The sequence below is a fragment of the Carcharodon carcharias genome, chromosome 8, assembly GCF_017639515.1.
Source record: "Carcharodon carcharias isolate sCarCar2 chromosome 8, sCarCar2.pri, whole genome shotgun sequence".
NCBI lineage: Eukaryota > Metazoa > Chordata > Chondrichthyes > Lamniformes > Lamnidae > Carcharodon > Carcharodon carcharias.
In genome coordinates this window covers 106,065,633-106,090,826 of record NC_054474.1, presented here as the reverse complement: position 1 = coordinate 106,090,826, position 25,194 = coordinate 106,065,633, and positions in this window count along the sequence as shown.

The window sequence follows — 25,194 nt, the reverse complement described above, 5'->3', positions numbered from 1 at the left end:
ACACCAGCAAATCTCCAGCCATCACCAGCACAGCACCAGCAATCACCAATAGAGAACTAACAAACACCAACTAAGCTCCAGCAATCCTGAATCACCGGCTCAGATACAAGAAGCACCAGCTCATCTACAACAATCACCAGCGCATCTAAAACAATCACCACCACATATACAACAATCAGCACCACATATACAGTAATCAGCAGCACATCTCCAGCAATCATCAGCACATCTCCAGCAAACAGAACCAGACCTACAACAATCGCCTGCACAGCTCAAGCAATCACCGGCACAGCTCCAGCTGTCACGAGCACATCACCGGTAATCATAAGCACATCTCCGGCAATCAACACTCATCTCCTGCAATCACCAGCACATCTCCGGCAATCACAAGCACATCTCCAGCAATCACCAGCACATCTCCCGCAATCACCAGCACATCTCCAGCAATCACCAGCACATCTCCAGCAAAAACATACGCATCTACAGCAATCATCAGCACATCTCCAGCAATCACCAGCACATCTCCAGCAATCATCAGCACATCTCCAGCAAACACCAGCAAATCTCCAGCAAATATCAGCACATCTCCAGCAATCACCAGCACATTTACAGCAAACACCAGCACATCCCCAGCCATCACCAGCACATCTCCAACAATCACCAGCACAACTCCAGCAATCACCAGCACATCTCCATCAATGACCAGCAAATCACCAGCAATTATCAGCACATGTCTAGCAATCAGCAGCACATCTCCAACATACAGCAGCACAGCTCCAGCAAAAGCCAGCTCAGCTCCATCAATTACCAGCTAATCTCCAGCAAATATCAATCACCATCTCAGCTCCAGCAATCACCAGCACATCTACAACAATCAACAGCACATCTACATCAAACATCAGCACATCTCCAGATAAAACTAACGCATCTCCAGCCAACACCTGCACAACTCCAGCAAACACCAGCACATCTCCAACAATCACCAGCAGATATTCTGCAATCACCAGAAAAAAACCAGCAATCATCAGCAAATCTCCAGCAATCACCAGCACATCACCAGCAAACAAGATCACATCTCCAGCAATCATCAGCACATCTCCAGCAATCACCAGGACATCTCTAGTAATCAGCAGCACATCTCCACCAAACACCAGCACATCTCCAGCCATTACCAGCACATCTCCCGCAAACATCAGCACATCTCCAGCAATCACCATCATAGCGCCAGCAATCACCAATAGAGCTCTAAAAATCATTAGCCCCGCTCCAGCAATTACCAGCTCAGCTCTAGCAATCATCAATCACCAGCACATCAACAGCAATCATCAGCACACCTCCAGCAATCATCAGCACATCGCCAGTAATCACCAGTACATCTCCAGTCATGACCAGCAAAACTCCAGCATTCTCCAGCATAACTTCAGCAATCAGCAGCACATCTCCAGCAATCATCAGCTCATCTCCAGCATACATCAGCACATGTCCAATAATCAGCAGCACAAATACAGCAATCACCAGCACAGATCCATCAATCACCAGCACATTTCCAGCAATCACCAGCACATCTCCAATCACCAGAACCTCTCCAGCAATCACCAGCACAACTCCGGCATATCTCCAGCAATCACCAGCACATCTGCAGCAATCACCAGCATATCTCCAGCAAACACCAGCACCACTCCAGCAATCAGCTACACATCTCCAGTAATCAGAAGCAAATCTCCATCAATCACGTGCACAACTGCAGCAATCACCAGTACATCCCCATCAATTACCATCACGACACCAGCATTCAACAGCACATATCCAGCATTCACCAGCACATATCCAGCAATCATCAGCACATATACAGCAATCAACATCACATCTCCAGCAATCACCAGCACATTTCCACAATCACTAGCACATATACAGCAATCAACATCACATCTCCTGCAATCACCAGACCAACTGCAGCAAACACCAGCACATCTCAAGCAAACACAAGCAGACCTCCAGCAAACACCTGCCCATCTCCAGCAATCACCACAACGTATCCAGCAGTCACCACAACATATCCAGCAATCATCAGCACATCTCCAGCAAACACCAGCACATCTCCTGCAAACATCAGCACATCTCCAGCAATCATCAGCACATCTCCAGCAAACACCAGCTCATTCCCAGCCATCACCAGCACATCTTCAACAATCAGCAGCACAACTCCAGCAATTACAAGCACATCTCCATCAATGACCAGCAAATCTCCAGCAATTATCAGCACATGTCCAGCAATCAGCAGCACATCTCCAGCATACACCAGCACAGCTTCAGCAAAAACCAGCACAGCTCCATGAATTAGCAGCTAATATCCATCAAACATCAATCACCATCTCAGCTCCAGCAATCACCAGCACGTCTACAACAATCACTAGCACATCTACATCAATCATCAGCACATCTCCAGCAAACAATACCGCATCTACAGCAAACAGCGGCACATTGCCAGCAATCACCAGCAAATCTCCAGCAATTATCAGCACGTCTCCAGCAAACATCAGCACATCTCCAGCAAACAAAAGCACTTCTCCAGCAAACAGCAGCACATTTCCAACAATCACCAAAACATCTCCAGCAATCATCAACACATCTCCAGTAATCACTAGCACATCTCCAGCAACCATCAGCACATCTCCAGCAAAAACCAGCACCTCTCCGGCAATCACCAGCACATTTCCAATAATCACCAGCACAACTCCAGCCATCACCAGCACATCTCCAGCAAAAACCAGCACCTCTCCGGCAATCACCAGCACATTTCCAATAATCACCAGCACAACTCCAGCCATCACCAGCACATCTCCATCAATCACCAGCACATTTCCAGCAATCACCAGCACATTTCTAATCACCAGAACATCTCCAGAAATCACCAGCACAACTCCAGCACTTCTCCAGCAATCACCAGCATATCTCCAGGAAATACCAGCACACATCCAGCAATCAGCTGCACATCTCCAGCAATCACCAGCACAGCTCCAGCAATCACCAATAGAGATCTAACAAACACCAACTCAGCTCCAGCAAAAACCAGATCATTTGCAGCAATTACCAACGCAGTTCCAGCAATCCTGAATCACCGCCTCAGATACAAGATACACCAGCTCATCTACAACAATCACCAGCACATCTAAAACAATCACAACCACATATGCAACAATCAGCACCACATATACAGCAATCAGCAGCACATCTCCAGCAATCATCAGCACATCTCCAGCAAACAGAACCAGAACTACAACAATCGCCTGCACAGCTCAAGCAATCACCGGCACAGCTCCAGCTGTCACGAGCACATCACCGGTAATCACAAGCACATCTCCGGCAATCAACACTCATCTCCTGCAATCACCAGCACATCTCCGGCAATCACAAGCACATCTCCAGCAATCACCAGCACATCTCCAGCAATCACCAGCACATCTCCAGCAATGAGCAGCACATCTCCAGCAATGAGCAGCACAACGCCAGCACATCTGCAGCAATCAACTGCTCAGCTCCAGCAAAAACCAGCACAGCTCCAGCTAAAACCAGCTCACCTCCAGCCATTACCAGCTCATCTTAAGCAATCACCAGCACATCTCAACAATCACCAGCACATATACAACAATCACCAGCACCTCTCCAGCAAAAACATATGCGTCTACAGCAATCATAAGCACATCTCCAGCAATCACCAGCACATCTCCAGCAATCACCAGCACATCTCCAGCAAACACCAGCAAATCTCCAGCAAATATCAGCACATCTCCAGCAATCACCAGCACAGCACCAGCAATCACCAATAGAGAACTAACAAACACCAACAAAGCTCCAGCAATCCTGAATCACCGGCTCAGATACAAGAAGCACCAGCTCATCTACAACAATCAACAGCGCATCTAAAACAATCACCACCACATATACAACAATCAGCACCACATATACAGTAATCAGCAGCACATCTCCAGCAATCATCAGCACATCTCCAGCAAACAGAACCAGACCTACAACAATCGCCTGCACAGCTCAAGCAATCACCGGCACAGCTCCAGCTGTCACGAGCACATCACCGGTAATCATAAGCACATCTCCGGCAATCAACACTCATCTCCTGCAATCACCAGCACATCTCCGGCAATCACAAGCACATCTCCAGCAATCACCAGCACATCTCCAGCAATCACCAGCACATCTCCAGCAATCACCAGCACATCTCCAGCAAAAACATACGCATCTACAGCAATCATCAGCACATCTCCAGCAATCACCAGCACATCTCCAGCAATCACCAGCACATCTCCAGCAAACACCAGCAAATCTCCAGCAAACACCAGCAAATCTCCAGCCATCACCAGCACAGCACCAGCAATCACCAATAGAGAACTAACAAACACCAACTAAGCTCCAGCAATCCTGAATCACCGGCTCAGATACAAGAAGCACCAGCTCATCTACAACAATCACCAGCGCATCTAAAACAATCACCACCACATATACAACAATCAGCACCACATATACAGTAATCAGCAGCACATCTCCAGCAATCATCAGCACATCTCCAGCAAACAGAACCAGACCTACAACAATCGCCTGCACAGCTCAAGCAATCACCGGCACAGCTCCAGCTGTCACGAGCACATCACCGGTAATCATAAGCACATCTCCGGCAATCAACACTCATCTCCTGCAATCACCAGCACATCTCCGGCAATCACAAGCACATCTCCAGCAATCACCAGCACATCTCCCGCAATCACCAGCACATCTCCAGCAATCACCAGCACATCTCCAGCAAAAACATACGCATCTACAGCAATCATCAGCACATCTCCAGCAATCACCAGCACATCTCCAGCAATCATCAGCACATCTCCAGCAAACACCAGCAAATCTCCAGCAAATATCAGCACATCTCCAGCAATCACCAGCACATTTACAGCAAACACCAGCACATCCCCAGCCATCACCAGCACATCTCCAACAATCACCAGCACAACTCCAGCAATCACCAGCACATCTCCATCAATGACCAGCAAATCACCAGCAATTATCAGCACATGTCTAGCAATCAGCAGCACATCTCCAACATACAGCAGCACAGCTCCAGCAAAAGCCAGCTCAGCTCCATCAATTACCAGCTAATCTCCAGCAAATATCAATCACCATCTCAGCTCCAGCAATCACCAGCACATCTACAACAATCAACAGCACATCTACATCAAACATCAGCACATCTCCAGATAAAACTAACGCATCTCCAGCCAACACCTGCACAACTCCAGCAAACACCAGCACATCTCCAACAATCACCAGCAGATATTCTGCAATCACCAGAAAAAAACCAGCAATCATCAGCAAATCTCCAGCAATCACCAGCACATCACCAGCAAACAAGATCACATCTCCAGCAATCATCAGCACATCTCCAGCAATCACCAGGACATCTCTAGTAATCAGCAGCACATCTCCACCAAACACCAGCACATCTCCAGCCATTACCAGCACATCTCCCGCAAACATCAGCACATCTCCAGCAATCACCATCATAGCGCCAGCAATCACCAATAGAGCTCTAAAAATCATTAGCCCCGCTCCAGCAATTACCAGCTCAGCTCTAGCAATCATCAATCACCAGCACATCAACAGCAATCATCAGCACACCTCCAGCAATCATCAGCACATCGCCAGTAATCACCAGTACATCTCCAGTCATGACCAGCAAAACTCCAGCATTCTCCAGCATAACTTCAGCAATCAGCAGCACATCTCCAGCAATCATCAGCTCATCTCCAGCATACATCAGCACATGTCCAATAATCAGCAGCACAAATACAGCAATCACCAGCACAGATCCATCAATCACCAGCACATTTCCAGCAATCACCAGCACATCTCCAATCACCAGAACCTCTCCAGCAATCACCAGCACAACTCCGGCATATCTCCAGCAATCACCAGCACATCTGCAGCAATCACCAGCATATCTCCAGCAAACACCAGCACCACTCCAGCAATCAGCTACACATCTCCAGTAATCAGAAGCAAATCTCCATCAATCACGTGCACAACTGCAGCAATCACCAGTACATCCCCATCAATTACCATCACGACACCAGCATTCACCAGCACATATCCAGCATTCACCAGCACATATCCAGCAATCATCAGCACATATACAGCAATCAACATCACATCTCCAGCAATCACCAGCACATTTCCACAATCACTAGCACATATACAGCAATCAACATCACATCTCCTGCAATCACCAGACCAACTGCAGCAAACACCAGCACATCTCAAGCAAACACAAGCAGACCTCCAGCAAACACCTGCCCATCTCCAGCAATCACCACAACGTATCCAGCAGTCACCACAACATATCCAGCAATCATCAGCACATCTCCAGCAAACACCAGCACATCTCCTGCAAACATCAGCACATCTCCAGCAATCATCAGCACATCTCCAGCAAACACCAGCTCATTCCCAGCCATCACCAGCACATCTTCAACAATCAGCAGCACAACTCCAGCAATTACAAGCACATCTCCATCAATGACCAGCAAATCTCCAGCAATTATCAGCACATGTCCAGCAATCAGCAGCACATCTCCAGCATACACCAGCACAGCTTCAGCAAAAACCAGCACAGCTCCATGAATTAGCAGCTAATATCCATCAAACATCAATCACCATCTCAGCTCCAGCAATCACCAGCACGTCTACAACAATCACTAGCACATCTACATCAATCATCAGCACATCTCCAGCAAACAATACCGCATCTAGAGCAAACAGCGGCACATTGCCAGCAATCACCAGCAAATCTCCAGCAATTATCAGCACGTCTCCAGCAAACATCAGCACATCTCCAGCAAACAAAAGCAGTTCTCCAGCAAACAGCAGCACATTTCCAACAATCACCAAAACATCTCCAGCAATCATCAACACATCTCCAGTAATCACTAGCACATCTCCAGCAACCATCAGCACATCTCCAGCAAAAACCAGCACCTCTCCGGCAATCACCAGCACATTTCCAATAATCACCAGCACAACTCCAGCCATCACCAGCACATCTCCAGCAAAAACCAGCACCTCTCCTGCAATCACCAGCACATTTGCAATAATCACCAGCACAACTCCAGCCATCACCAGCACATCTCCATCAATCACCAGCACATTTCCAGCAATCACCAGCACATTTCTAATCACCAGAACATCTCCAGAAATCACCAGCACAACTCCAGCACTTCTCCAGCAATCACCAGCATATCTCCAGGAAATACCAGCACACATCCAGCAATCAGCTGCACATCTCCAGCAATCACCAGCACAGCTCCAGCAATCACCAATAGAGATCTAACAAACACCAACTCAGCTCCAGCAAAAACCAGATCATTTGCAGCAATTACCAACGCAGTTCCAGCAATCCTGAATCACCGCCTCAGATACAAGATACACCAGCTCATCTACAACAATCACCAGCACATCTAAAACAATCACCACCACATATGCAACAATCAGCACCACATATACAGCAATCAGCAGCACATCTCCAGCAATCATCAGCACATCTCCAGCAAACAGAACCAGAACTACAACAATCGCCTGCACAGCTCAAGCAATCACCGGCACAGCTCCAGCTGTCACGAGCACATCACCGGTAATCACAAGCACATCTCCGGCAATCAACACTCATCTCCTGCAATCACCAGCACATCTCCGGCAATCACAAGCACATCTCCAGCAATCACCAGCACATCTCCAGCAATCACCAGCACATCTCCAGCAATGAGCAGCACATCTCCAGCAATGAGCAGCACAACGCCAGCACATCTGCAGCAATCAACTGCTCAGCTCCAGCAAAAACCAGCACAGCTCCAGCTAAAACCAGCTCACCTCCAGCCATTACCAGCTCATCTTAAGCAATCACCAGCACATCTCAACAATCACCAGCACATATACAACAATCACCAGCACCTCTCCAGCAAAAACATATGCGTCTACAGCAATCATAAGCACATCTCCAGCAATCACCAGCACATCTCCAGCAATCACCAGCACAACTCCAGCAAACACCAGCAAATCTCCAGCAAATATCAGCACATCTCCAGCAATCACCAGCACAGCACCAGCAATCACCAATAGAGAACTAACAAACACCAACTAAGCTCCAGCAATCCTGAATCACCGGCTCAGATACAAGAAGCACCAGCTCATCTACAACAATCAACAGCGCATCTAAAACAATCACCACCACATATACAACAATCAGCACCACATATACAGTAATCAGCAGCACATCTCCAGCAATCATCAGCACATCTCCAGCAAACAGAACCAGACCTACAACAATCGCCTGCACAGCTCAAGCAATCACCGGCACAGCTCCAGCTGTCACGAGCACATCACCGGTAATCATAAGCACATCTCCGGCAATCAACACTCATCTCCTGCAATCACCAGCACATCTCCGGCAATCACAAGCACATCTCCAGCAATCACCAGCACATCTCCAGCAATCACCAGCACATCTCCAGCAATCACCAGCACATCTCCAGCAAAAACATACGCATCTACAGCAATCATCAGCACATCTCCAGCAATCACCAGCACATCTCCAGCAATCATCAGCACATCTCCAGCAAACACCAGCAAATCTCCAGCAAACATCAGCACATCTCCAGCAATCACCAGCACATTTACAGCAAACACCAGCACATCCCCAGCCATCACCAGCACATCTCCAACAATCACCAGCACAACTCCAGCAATCACCAGCACATCTCCATCAATGACCAGCAAATCACCAGCAATTATCAGCACATGTCTAGCAATCAGCAGCACATCTCCAACATACAGCAGCACAGCTCCAGCAAAAGCCAGCTCAGCTCCATCAATTACCAGCTAATCTCCAGCAAATATCAATCACCATCTCAGCTCCAGCAATCACCAGCACATCTACAACAATCTACAGCACATCTACATCAAACATCAGCACATCTCCAGATAAAACTAACGCATCTCCAGCCAACACCTGCACAACTCCAGCAAACACCAGCACATCTCCAACAATCACCAGCAGATATTCTGCAATCACCAGAAAAAAACCAGCAATCATCAGCAAATCTCCAGCAATCACCAGCACATCACCAGCAAACAAGATCACATCTCCAGCAATCATCAGCACATCTCCAGCAATCACCAGGACATCTCTAGTAATCAGCAGCACATCTCCACCAAACACCAGCACATCTCCAGCCATTACCAGCACATCTCCCGCAAACATCAGCACATCTCCAGCAATCACCATCATAGCGCCAGCAATCACCAATAGAGCTCTAAAAATCATTAGCCCCGCTCCAGCAATTACCAGCTCAGCTCTAGCAATCATCAATCACCAGCACATCAACAGCAATCATCAGCACACCTCCAGCAATCATCAGCACATCGCCAGTAATCACCAGTACATCTCCAGTCATGACCAGCAAAACTCCAGCATTCTCCAGCATAACTTCAGCAATCAGCAGCACATCTCCAGCAATCATCAGCTCATCTCCAGCATACATCAGCACATGTCCAATAATCGGCAGCACAAATACAGCAATCACCAGCACAGATCCATCAATCACCAGCACAGATCCATCAATCACCAGCACATTTCCAGCAATCACCAGCACATCTCCAATCACCAGAACCTCTCCAGCAATCACCAGCACAACTCCGGCATATCTCCAGCAATCACCAGCACATCTGCAGCAATCACCAGCATATCTCCAGCAAACACCAGCACCACTCCAGCAATCAGCTACACATCTCCAGTAATCAGAAGCAAATCTCCATCAATCACGTGCACAACTGCAGCAATCACCAGTACATCCCCATCAATTACCATCACGACATCAGCATTCACCAGCACATATCCAGCAATCATCAGCACATATACAGCAATCAACATCACATCTCCAGCAATCACCAGCACATTTCCACAATCACTAGCACATATACAGCAATCAACATCACATCTCCTGCAATCACCAGACCAACTGCAGCAAACACCAGCACATCTCAAGCAAACACAAGCAGACCTCCAGCAAACACCTGCCCATCTCCAGCAATCACCACAACCTATCCAGCAGTCACCACAACATATCCAGCAATCATCAGCACATCTCCAGCAAACACCAGCACATCTCCTGCAAACATCAGCACATCTCCAGCAATCATCAGCACATCTCCAGCAAACACCAGCTCATTCCCAGCCATCACCAGCACATCTTCAACAATCAGCAGCACAACTCCAGCAATTACAAGCACATCTCCATCAATGACCAGCAAATCTCCAGCAATTATCAGCACATGTCCAGCAATCAGCAGCACATCTCCAGCATACACCAGCACAGCTTCAGCAAAAACCAGCACAGCTCCATGAATTAGCAGCTAATATCCATCAAACATCAATCACCATCTCAGCTCCAGCAATCACCAGCACGTCTACAACAATCACTAGCACATCTACATCAATCATCAGCACATCTCCAGCAAACAATACCGCATCTACAGCAAACAGCGGCACATTGCCAGCAATCACCAGCAAATCTCCAGCAATTATCAGCACGTCTCCAGCAAACATCAGCACATCTCCAGCAAACAAAAGCACTTCTCCAGCAAACAGCAGCACATTTCCAACAATCACCAAAACATCTCCAGCAATCATCAACACATCTCCAGTAATCACTAGCACATCTCCAGCAACCATCAGCACATCTCCAGCAAAAACCAGCACCTCTCCGGCAATCACCAGCACATTTCCAATAATCACCAGCACAACTCCAGCCATCACCAGCACATCTCCATCAATCACCAGCACATTTCCAGCAATCACCAGCACATTTCTAATCACCAGAACATCTCCAGAAATCACCAGCACAACTCCAGCAATCACCAGCATATCTCCAGGAAATACCAGCACACATCCAGCAATCAGCTGCACATCTCCAGCAATCACCAGCACAGCTCCAGCAATCACCAATAGAGATCTAACAAACACCAACTCAGCTCCAGCAAAAACCAGATCATTTGCAGCAATTACCAACGCAGTTCCAGCAATCCTGAATCACCGCCTCAGATACAAGATACACCAGCTCATCTACAACAATCACCAGCACATCTAAAACAATCACCACCACATATGCAACAATCAGCACCACATATACAGCAATCAGCAGCACATCTCCAGCAATCATCAGCACATCTCCAGCAAACAGAACCAGAACTACAACAATCGCCTGCACAGCTCAAGCAATCACCGGCACAGCTCCAGCTGTCACGAGCACATCACCGGTAATCACAAGCACATCTCCGGCAATCAACACTCATCTCCTGCAATCACCAGCACATCTCCGGCAATCACAAGCACATCTCCAGCAATCACCAGCACATCTCCAGCAATGAGCAGCACATCTCCAGCAATTAGCAGCACAACGCCAGCACATCTGCAGCAATCAACTGCTCAGCTCCAGCAAAAACCAGCACAGCTCCAGCTAAAACCAGCTCACCTCCAGCCATTACCAGCTCATCTTAAGCAATCACCAGCACATCTCAACAATCACCAGCACATATACAACAATCACCAGCACCTCTCCAGCAAAAACATATGCGTCTACAGCAATCATAAGCACATCTCCAGCAAATATCAGCACATCTCCAGCAATCACCAGCACAGCACCAGCAATCACCAATAGAGAACTAACAAACACCAACTAAGCTCCAGCAATCCTGAATCACCGGCTCAGATACAAGAAGCACCAGCTCATCTACAACAATCACCAGCGCATCTAAAACAATCACCACCACATATACAACAATCAGCACCACATATACAGTAATCAGCAGCACATCTCCAGCAATCATCAGCACATCTCCAGCAAACAGAACCAGACCTACAACAATCGCCTGCACAGCTCAAGCAATCACCGGCACAGCTCCAGCTGTCACGAGCACATCACCGGTAATCACAAGCACATCTCCGGCAATCAACACTCATCTCCTGCAATCACCAGCACATCTCCGGCAATCACAAGCACATCTCCAGCAATCACCAGCACATCTCCCGCAATCACCAGCACATCTCCAGCAATCACCAGCACATCTCCAGCAATCACCAGCACATCTCCAGCAAAAACATACGCATCTACAGCAATCATCAGCACATCTCCAGCAATCACCAGCACATCTCCAGCAATCATCAGCACATCTCCAGCAAACACCAGCAAATCTCCAGCAAATATCAGCACATCTCCAGCAATCACCAGCACATTTACAGCAAACACCAGCACATCCCCAGCCATCACCAGCACATCTCCAACAATCACCAGCACAACTCCAGCAATCACCAGCACATCTCCATCAATGACCAGCAAATCACCAGCAATTATCAGCACATGTCTAGCAATCAGCAGCACATCTCCAACATACAGCAGCACAGCTCCAGCAAAAGCCAGCTCAGCTCCATCAATTACCAGCTAATCTCCAGCAAATATCAATCACCATCTCAGCTCCAGCAATCACCAGCACATCTACAACAATCAACAGCACATCTACATCAAACATCAGCACATCTCCAGATAAAACTAACGCATCTCCAGCCAACACCTGCACAACTCCAGCAAACACCAGCACATCTCCAACAATCACCAGCAGATATTCTGCAATCACCAGAAAAAAACCAGCAATCATCAGCAAATCTCCAGCAATCACCAGCACATCACCAGCAAACAAGATCACATCTCCAGCAATCATCAGCACATCTCCAGCAATCACCAGGACATCTCTAGTAATCAGCAGCACATCTCCACCAAACACCAGCACATCTCCAGCCATTACCAGCACATCTCCCGCAAACATCAGCACATCTCCAGCAATCACCATCATAGCGCCAGCAATCACCAATAGAGCTCTAAAAATCATTAGCCCCGCTCCAGCAATTACCATCTCAGCTCTAGCAATCATCAATCACCAGCACATCAACAGCAATCATCAGCACACCTCCAGCAATCATCAGCACATCGCCAGTAATCACCAGTACATCTCCAGTCATGACCAGCAAAACTCCAGCATTCTCCAGCATAACTTCAGCAATCAGCAGCACATCTCCAGCAATCATCAGCTCATCTCCAGCATACATCAGCACATGTCCAATAATCAGCAGCACAAATACAGCAATCACCAGCACAGATCCATCAATCACCAGCACATTTCCAGCAATCACCAGCACACCTCCAATCACCAGAACCTCTCCAGCAATCACCAGCACAACTCCGGCATATCTCCAGCAATCACTAGCACATCTGCAGCAATCACCAGCATATCTCCAGCAAACACCAGCACCACTCCAGCAATCAGCTACACATCTCCAGTAATCAGAAGCAAATCTCCATCAATCACGTGCACAACTGCAGCAATCACCAGTACATCCCCATCAATTACCATCACGACACCAGCATTCACCAGCACATATCCAGCAATCATCAGCACATATACAGCAATCAACATCACATCTCCAGCAATCACCAGCACATTTCCACAATCACTAGCACATATACAGCAATCAACATCACATCTCCTGCAATCACCAGACCAACTGCAGCAAACACCAGCACATCTCAAGCAAACACAAGCAGACCTCCAGCAAACACCTGCCCATCTCCAGCAATCACCACAACGTATCCAGCAGTCACCACAACATATCCAGCAATCATCAGCACATCTCCAGCAAACACCAGCACATCTCCTGCAAACATCAGCACATCTCCAGCAATCATCAGCACATCTCCAGCAATCACCAGCACATCTCCAGCAATCACCAGCACATCTCCAGCAAAAACATACGCATCTACAGCAATCAACATCACATCTCCAGCAATCACCAGCACATTTCCACAATCACTAGCACATATACAGCAATCAACATCACATCTCCTGCAATCACCAGACCAACTGCAGCAAACACCAGCACATCTCAAGCAAACACAAGCAGACCTCCAGCAAACACCTGCCCATCTCCAGCAATCACCACAACGTATCCAGCAGTCACCACAACATATCCAGCAATCATCAGCACATCTCCAGCAAACACCAGCACATCTCCTGCAAACATCAGCACATCTCCAGCAATCATCAGCACATCTCCAGCAAACACCAGCTCATTCCCAGCCATCACCAGCACATCTTCAACAATCAGCAGCACAACTCCAGCAATTACAAGCACATCTCCATCAATGACCAGCAAATCTCCAGCAATTATCAGCACATGTCCAGCAATCAGCAGCACATCTCCAGCATACACCAGCACAGCTTCAGCAAAAACCAGCACAGCTCCATGAATTAGCAGCTAATATCCATCAAACATCAATCACCATCTCAGCTCCAGCAATCACCAGCACGTCTACAACAATCACTAGCACATCTACATCAATCATCAGCACATCTCCAGCAAACAATACCGCATCTACAGCAAACAGCGGCACATTGCCAGCAATCACCAGCAAATCTCCAGCAATTATCAGCACGTCTCCAGCAAACATCAGCACATCTCCAGCAAACAAAAGCACTTCTCCAGCAAACAGCAGCACATTTCCAACAATCACCAAAACATCTCCAGCAATCATCAACACATCTCCAGGAATCACTAGGACATCTCCAGCAACCATCAGCACATCTCCAGCAAAAACCAGCACCTCTCCGGCAATCACCAGCACATTTCCAATAATCACCAGCACAACTCCAGCCATCACCAGCACATCTCCATCAATCACCAGCACATTTCCAGCAATCACCAGCACATTTCTAATCACCAGAACATCTCCAGAAATCACCAGCACAACTCCAGCACTTCTCCAGCAATCACCAGCATATCTCCAGGAAATACCAGCACACATCCAGCAATCAGCTGCACATCTCCAGCAATCACCAGCACAGCTCCAGCAATCACCAATAGAGATCTAAAAAACACCAACTCAGCTCCAGCAAAAACCAGATCATTTGCAGCAATTACCAACGCAGTTCCAGCAATCCTGAATCACCGCCTCAGATACAAGATACACCAGCTCATCTACAACAATCACCAGCACATCTAAAACAATCACCACCACATATGCAACAATCAGCACCACATATACAGCAATCAGCAGCACATCTCCAGCAATCATCAGCACATCTCCAGCAAACAGAACCAGAACTACAACAATCGCCTGCACAGCTCAAGCAATCACCGGCACAGCTCCAGCTGTCACGAGCACATCACCGGTAATCACAAGCACATCTCCGGCAATCAACACTCATCTCCTGCAATCACCAGCACATCTCCGGCAATCACAAGCACATCTCCAGCAATCACCAGCACATCTCCAGCAATCACCAGCACATCTCCAGCAATGAGCAGCACATCTCCAGCAATGAGCAGCACATCTCCAGCAATTAGCAGCACAACGCCAGCACATCTGCAGCAATCAACTGCTCAGCTCCAGCAAAAACCAGCACAGCTCCAGCTAAAACCAGCTCACCTCCAGCCATTACCAGCTCATCACCAGCAATCACCAGAACATCTCAACAATCACCAGCACTTATACAACAATCACCAGCACCTCTCCAGCAAAAACATATGCGCCTACAGCAATCATAAGCACATCTCCAGCAATCACCAGCACATCTCCAGCAATCACCAGCACATCTCCAGCAAACACCAGCAAATCTCCAGCAAATATCAGCACATCTCCAGCAATCACCAGCACAGCACCAGCAATCACCAATAGAGAACTAACAAACACCAACTAAGCTCCAGCAATCCTGAATCACCGGCTCAGATACAAGAAGCACCAGCTCATCTACAACAATCACCAGCGCATCTAAAACAATCACCACCCCATATACAACAATCAGCACCACATATACAGTAATCAGCAGCACATCTCCAGCAATCATCAGCACATCTCCAGCAAACAGAACCAGACCTACAACAATCGCCTGCACAGCTCAAGCAATCACTGGCACAGCTCCAGCTGTCACGAGCACATCACCGGTAATCATAAGCACATCTCCAATAATCACCAGCACAACTCCAGCAATCACCAGCACATCTCCATCAATCACCAGCTCATTTCCAGCATTCAACAGCACATCTCCAGCAAATACCGGCACACATCCAGCCATCAGCTGCACATCTCCAGCAATCACAAGCACAGCTCCAGCAATCACCAATAGAGCTCTAACAAAAACCACATCAGCTCCAGCAAAAACCAGCTCATCTCCAGCAATTACCAACTCAGGTCCAGCATCTTGTATCACCGACTCAGCTCCAGGAATCACCAGCTCATCTTCAACAATCACCAGCACCTCTACAACAATCACCACCACATATAGAATGATCAGCTGCACATCTCTAACAATCACTGGCACCGCTCCAGCAATCACCAGCACATATGCGGCAATCACCAGCACATCTCCAGAAAAAAACAGCCCATCTTCGGCAATCACCAGCACATCTTTGTCAAGCACCAGCTCATCTCAGCCTATCACCAGCACATCTCAGGCAATCACCAGCACATTACCAGCAATCACCTGCACATCTCAAGCAATCACCGGCACATCTCCAGCAATCCCCAATATATTTAGAGCAATCACCAGCACATATACAGCAATCAGCAGCACATTTCCAGCAATCATCAGCACATCTCAAGCAAACAGAACCATACCTACAACAATCGCCTGCACAGCTCAAACAATCACCAGCACATCTCCAATAATCACCAGCACATTTCCAAAAATCACAAGCACATCTCCAGCAATCACCAGCTCATCTCCTGCAATCACCAGCACATCTCCGGCTATCACAAACACATCTCCAGCAGTCACCAGCACATCTCCAGCAATCACCAGCAAATCTCCAGCAATCACCAGCACATCTCAAGCAAACACAAGCACACCTCCAGCAACACCAGCCCATCTCCAGCAATCACCACAACATCTCCAGCAATCAGCACATCTCCAGCAAACACCAGCACATCTCCAGCAATCATCAGCCCACCTCCAGCAATGAGCAGCACATCTCCAGCAATTAGCAGCACAACGCCAGCACATCTGCAGCAATCAACTGCTCAGCTCCAGCAAAAACCAGCACAGCTCCAGCTAAAACCAGCTCACCTCCAGCAATTGGCAGCTCATCTCCAGCAATCACCAGCAGATCTCAAAAAACACCAGCACATCTAAAACAATCACCAGCTCATTTCCAGCAAAAAAATACACATCTACAGCAATAATCAGCACATTTCCAGCAATCACCAGCACATCTCCAGCAATCACCAGCACATCTCCAGCAAACACCAGAAAATCACCAGCAAACATCAGCACATCTGCAGCATTCATCAGCACATGTCCAGCAAACACCAGCACCACTCCAGCAATTAGCTACACATCTCCAGTAATCAGCAGCAAATCTCCATCAATCACGTGCACAACTGCAGCAATCACCAGTACATCTCCATCAATTACCATCACAAAACCAGCAATCACCAGCACATCTCCAGCAATCATCAACACATATACAGCATTCAACATCACATCTCCAGCAATCACCAGCACATTTCCAGCAATAACTAGCACATATACAGCAATCAACATCACATCTCCAGCAATCACCAGCACATTTCCAGCAATCACTAGCACATATACAGCAATCAACATCACAAGTCCAGCAATCACCAGCACATCTCCAGCAAACAGAACCAGACCTACAACAATCGCCTGCACAGCTCAAGCAATCACCGGCACAGCTCCAGCTGTCACGAGCACATCACCGGTAATCACAAGCACATCTCCGGCAATCAACACTCATCTCCTGCAATCACCAGCACATCTCCGGCAATCACAAGCACATCTCCAGCAATCACCAGCACATCTCCAGCAATCACAAGCACACCTCCAGCAATCACCAGCACATCTCAAGCAAACTCGAGCACACCTCCAGCAAACAGCAGCCCATCTCCAGCAATCACCACAACATCTCCAGCAATCATCAGCACATCTCCAGCAATCATCAGCACATCTCCAGCAATCATCAGCACATCTCCAGCAAACACCAGCACATCTCCAGCAATCATCAGCCCACCTCCAGCAATGAGCAGCACATCTCCAGCAATTAGCAGCTCAACGCCAGCACATCTGCAGCAATCAACTGCTCAGCTCCAGCAAAAACCAGCACAGCTCCAGCTAAAACCAGCTCCCCTCCAGCAATTACCAGCTCATCACCAGCAATCACCAGCACATCTCAACAATCACCAGCACATTTCCAGCAAAAACATATGCGTCTACAGCAATCATAAGCACATCTCCAGCAATCACCAGCACATCTCCAGCAATCACCAGCACATCTCCAGCAATCACCAGCACATCTCCTGCAAACACCAGCAAATCTCCAGCAAATATCAGCACATCTCCAGCAATCACCAGCACAGCACCAGCAATCACCAATAGAGAACTAACAAACACCAACTCAGCTCCAGCAAAAACCAGATCATTTCCAGCAATTACCAACTCAGTTCCAGCAATCCTGAATCACCGGCTCAGATACAAGAAGCACCAGCTCATCTACAACAATCACCAGCGCATCTAAAACAATCACCACCACATATACAACAATCAGCACCACATATACAGTAATCAGCAGCACATCTCCAGCAATCATCAGCACATCTCCAGCAAACAGAACCAGACCTACAACAATCGCCTGCACAGCTCAAGCAATCACCGGCACAGCTCCAGCTGTCACGAGCACATCACCGGTAATCATAAGCACATCTCCGGCAATCAACACTCATCTCCTGCAATCACCAGCACATCTCCGGCAATCACAAGTACATCTCCAGCAATCACCAGCACATCTCCAGCAATCACCAGCACATCTCCAGCAATCACCAGCACATCTCCAGCAAAAACGTACGCATTTCCAGCAATCACCAGCACATCTCCAGCAATCACCAGCACATCTCCAGCAAACACCAGCAAATCTCCAGCAAATATCAGCACATCTCCAGCAATCACCAGCACATTTACAGCAAACACCAGCACATCCCCAGCCATCACCAGCACATCTCCAACAATCACCAGCACAACTCCAGCAATCACCAGCACATCTCCATCAATGACCAGCAAATCACCAGCAATTATCAGCACATGTCTAGCAATCAGCAGCACATCTCCAACATACAGCAGCACAGCTCCAGCAAAAGCCAGCTGTGCTCCATCAATTACCAGCTAATCTCCAGCAAATATCAATCACCATCTCAGCTCCAGCAATCACCAGCACATCTACAACAATCAACAGCACATCTACATCAAACATCAGCACATCTCCAGCTAAAACTAGCGCATCTCCAGCCAACACCTGCACAACTCCACCAGCACATCTCCAACAATCACCAGCAGATATTCTGCAATCACCAGAAAAAAACCAGCAATCATCAGCAAATCTCCAGCAATCACCAGCACATCACCAGCAAACAAGATCACATCTCCAGCAATCATCAGCACATCTCCAGCAATCACCAGGACATCTCTAGTAATCAGCAGCACATCTCCACCAAACACCAGCACATCTCAAGCCATTACCAGCACATCTCCCGCAAACATCAGCACATCTCCAGCAATCACCATCATAGCGCCAGCAATCACCAATAGGGCTATAAAAATTATTAGCCCCGCTCCAGCAATTACCAGCTCAGCTCTAGCAATCATCAATCACCAGCACATAAACAGCAATCATCAGCACACCTCCAGCAATCATCAGCACATCGCCAGTAATCACCAGGACATCTCCAGTCATGACCAGCAAAACTCCAGCATTCTCCAGCATAACTTCAGTAATCAGCAGCACATCTCCAGCAATCATCAGCTCATCTCCAGCATACATCAGCACATGTCCAATAATCAGCAGCACAAATACAGCAATCACCAGCACAGATCCATCAATCACCAGCACATCTGCAGCAATCACCAGCATATCTCCAGCAAACACCAGCACCACTCCAGCAATCAGCTACACATCTCCAGTAATCAGCAGCAAATCTCCATCAATCACGTGCACTACTGCAGCAATCACCAGTACATCTCCATCAATTACCATCACGACACCAGCAATCACCAGCACATCTCCAGCAATCATCAGCACATATAAAGCAATCAACATCACCTCTCCAGCAATCACCAGCACATTTCCACAATCACTAGCACATATACAGCAATCAACATCACATCTCCAGCAATCACCAGCACATCTCCAGCAAACACCAGCAAATATTAGCGCATCTCCAGCAATCACCAGCACATCTCCAGCAAACACCAGCACATCCCCAGCCATCACCAGCACATCTCCAACAATCACCAGCACAACTCCAGCAATCACCAGCACATCTCCATCAATGACCAGCAAATCACCAGCAATTATCAGCACATCTCCAGCATAAAGCAGCACAGCTCCAGCAAAAACCAGCTCAGCTCCATCAATTACCAACTAATCTCCAGCAAACATCAATCACCATATCAGCTCCAGCAATCACCAACACATCAACAACAATCACCAGCAAATCTCCAGCAAACATCAGCACATCTTCAGCAAACACAAGCACTTCTCCAGCAAACAGCAGCACCTTTCCAACAATCAGCAAAACATCTCCAGCAATCATCAACATATCTCCAGCAATCACCAGCACATTTCCAGCAAACAAGAGCACATCTCCAGTAATCACTAGCAAATCTCCAGCAATCAGCAGCACATCTCCAGCAAATACCAGCACCTCTCCAGCAATCAGCAGCACATCTCCAATAATCACCAGCACATTTCCAGAAATCACCAGCACATTCCTAATCACCAGAACATCTCCAGGAATCACCAGCACAACTCCAGCACATCTCCAGCAAAAACCAGCACATCTCCGGCACTCAACAGCACATCTCCAATAATCACCAGCACATTTCCAGCAGTCAACAGCACATCTCCAGCAAATACCGGCACACATCCAGCCATCAGCTGCACATCTCCAGCAATCACGAGCACAGCTCCAGCAATCACCAATAGAGCTCTAACAAAAACCACATCAGCTCCAGCAAAAACCAGCTCATCTCCAGCAATTACCAACTCAGGTCCAGCAATCTTGTATCACCGGCTCAGCTCCAGGAATCACCATCTCATCTTCAACAATCACCAGCACCTCTACAACAATCACCACCACATATAGAATGATCAGCTGCACATCTCTAACAATCACTGGCACCGCTCCAGCAATCACCAGCACATATGCGGCAATCACCAGCACATCTCCAGAAAAAAACAGCCCATCTTTGGCAATCACCAGCACATCTTTGTCAAGCACAAGCTCATCTCAGCCTATCACCAGCACATCTCAGGCAATCACCAGTGTATTTAGAGCAATCACGAGCACATATACAGCAATCAGCAGCACATCTCCAGCAATCATCAGCACATCTCCAGCAAACAGAACCATACCTACAACAATCGCCTGCACAGCTCAAACAATCACCAGCACATCTCCAATAATCACCAGCACATTTCCAGAAATCACAAGCACATCTCCAGCAGTCACCAGCACATCTCCAGCAATCACCAGCAAATCTCCAGCAATCACCAGCACATCTCAAGCAAACACAAGCACACCTCCAGCAAACACCAGCCCATCTCCAGCAATCACCACAACATCTCCAGCAATCATCAGCACATCTCCAGCAAACACCAGCACATCTCCAGCAATCATCAGCCCACCTCCAGCAATGAGCAGCACATCTCCAGCAATTAGCAGCACAACGCCAGCACATCTGCAGCAATCAACTGCTCAGCTCCAGCAAAAACCAGCACAGCTCCAGCTAAAACCAGCTCACCTCCAGCAATTGGCAGCTCATCTCCAGCAATCACCAGCAGATCTCAACAATCACCAGCACATCTAAAACAATCACCAGCACATTTCCAGCAAAAAAATACACATTTACAGCAATAATCAGCATATTTCCAGCAATCACCAGCACATCTCCAGCAATCACCAGCACATTTCCAGCAAACACCAGAAAATCACCAGCAAACATCAGCACATCTCCAGCATTCATCAGCACATGTCCAGCATTCATCAGCACATGTCCAGCAAACACCAGCACCACTCCAGCAATCAGCTACACATCTCCAGTAATCAGCAGCAAATCTCCATCAATCACGTGCACAACTGCAGCAATCACCAGTACATCTCCATCAATTACCATCACAACACCAGCAATCACCAGCACATCTCCAGCAATCATCAGCACATATACGGCAATCAACATCACATCTCCAGCAATCACCAGCACATTTCCAGCAATAACTAGCACATATACAGCAATCAACATCACATCTCCAGCAATCACCAGCACATTTCCAGCAATCACTAGCACAGAAACAGCAATCAACATCACAACTCCAGCAATCACCAGCACATCTCCAGCAAACAGAACCAGACCTACAACAATCGCCTGCACAGCTCAAGCAATCACCGGCACAGCTCCAGCTGTCATGAGCACATCACCGGTAATCACAAGCACATCTCCGGCAATCACAAGCACATCTCCAGCAATCACAAGCACATCTCCAGCAATCACCAGCACATCTCCAGCAATCACCAGCACATCTCCAGCAATCACAAGCACACCTCCATCAATCACCATCACATCTCAAGCAAACTCAAGCACACCTCCAGCAAACAGCAGCCCATCTCCAGCAATCACCGCAACGTCTCCAGCAATCACCAGCACATCTCCAGCAATCATCAGCCCACCTCCAGCAATGAGCAGCACATCTCCAACAATTAGACGCACAACGCCAGCACATCTGCAGCAATCAACTGCTCAGCTCCAGCACAAACCAGCACAGCTCCAGCTAAAACCAGCTCACCTCCAGCAATTACCAGCTCATCACCAGCAATCACCAGCACATCTCAACAATCACCAGCACATATACAACAATCACCAGCACATCTCCAGCAAAAACATATGCGTCTACAGCAATCATAAGCACATCTCCAGCAATCACCAGCACATCTCCAGCAATCACCAACACATCTCCAGCAAACACCAACACATCTCCAGCAAACACCAGCAAATCTCTAGCAAATATCAGCACATCTCCAGCAATCACCAGCACAGCACCAGCAATCACCAATAGAGAACTAACAAACACCAACTCAGCTCCAGCAAAAATCAGATCATTTCCAGCAATTACCAACTCAGTTCCAGCAATCCTGAATCACCGGCTCAGATAGAAGAAGCACCAGCTCATCTACAACAATCACCAGCGCATCTAAAACAATCACCACCACATATACAGCAATCAGCACCACATATACAGTAATCAGCAGCACATCTCCAGCAATCATCAGCACATCTCCAGCAAACAGATCCAGACCTACAACAATCGCCTGCACAGCTCAAGCAATCACCGGCACAGCTCCAGCTGTCACGAGCACATCACCGGTAATCATAAGCACATCTCCGGCAATCAACACTCATCTCCTGCAATCACCAGCACATCTCCGGCAATCACAAGCACATCTCCAGCAATCACCAGCACATCTCCAGCAATCACCAGCACATCTCCAGCAAAAACATACGCATCTACAGCAATCATCAGCACATCTCCAGCAATCACCAGCACATCTCCAGCAATCACCAGCACATCTCCAGCAAACACCAGCAAATCTCCAGCAAATATCAGCACATCTCCAGCAATCACCAGCACATTTACAGCAAACACCAGCACATCCCCAGCCATCACCAGCACATCTCCAACAATCACCAGCACAACTCCAACAATCACCAGCACAACTCCAGCAATCACCAGCACATCTCCATCAATGACCAGCAAATCACCAGCAATTATCAGCACATGTCTAACAATCAGCAGCACATCTCCAGCATACAGCAGCACAGCTCCAGCAAAAGCCAGCTCAGCTCCATCAATTACCAGCTAATCTCCAGCAAACATCAATCACCATCTCAGCTCCAGCAATCACCAGCACATCTACAACAATCAACAGCACATCGACATCAAACATCAGCACATCTCCAGCAAAAACTAGCGCATCTACAGCCAACACCTGCACAACTCCAGCAAACACCAGCACATCTCCAACAATCACCAGCAGATATTCTGCAATCACCAGAAAAAAACCAGCAATCATCAGCAAATCTCCAGCAATCACCAGCACATCACCAGCAAACAAGATCACATCTCCAGCAATCATCAGCACATCTCCAGCAATCACCAGGACATCTCTAGTAATCAGCAGCACATCTCCACCAAACACCAGCACATCTCCAGCCATTACCAGCACATCTCCCGCAAACATCAGCAAATCTCCAGCAATCACCATCATAGCGCCAGCAATCACCAATAGAGCTCTAAAAATCATTAGCCCCGCTCCAGCAATTACCAGCTCAGCTCTAGCAATCATCAATCACCAGCACATCAACAGCAATCATCAGCACACCTCCAGCAATCATCAGCACATCGCCAGTAATCACCAGTACATCTCCAGTCATGACCAGCAAAACTCCAGCATTCTCCAGCATAACTTCAGCAATCAGCAGCACATCTCCAGCAATCATCAGCTCATCTCCAGCATACATCAGCACATGTCCAATAATCGGCAGCACAAATACAGCAATCACCAGCACAGATCCATCAATCACCAGCACATTTCCAGCAATCACCAGCACATCTCCAATCACCAGAACCTCTCCAGCAATCACCAGCACAACTCCCGCATATCTCCAGCAATCACCAGCACATCTGCAGCAATCACCAGCATATCTCCAGCAAACACCAGCACCACTCCAGCAATCAGCTACACATCTCCAGTAATCAGCAGCAAATCTCCATCAATCACGTGCACAACTGCAGCAATCACCAGTACATCTCCATCAATTACCATCACGACACCAGCAATCACCAGCACATCTCCAGCAATCATCAGCACATATAAAGCAATCAACATCACATCTCCAGCAATCACCAGCACATTTCCACAATCACTAGCACATATACAGCAATCAACATCACATCTCCAGCAATCACCA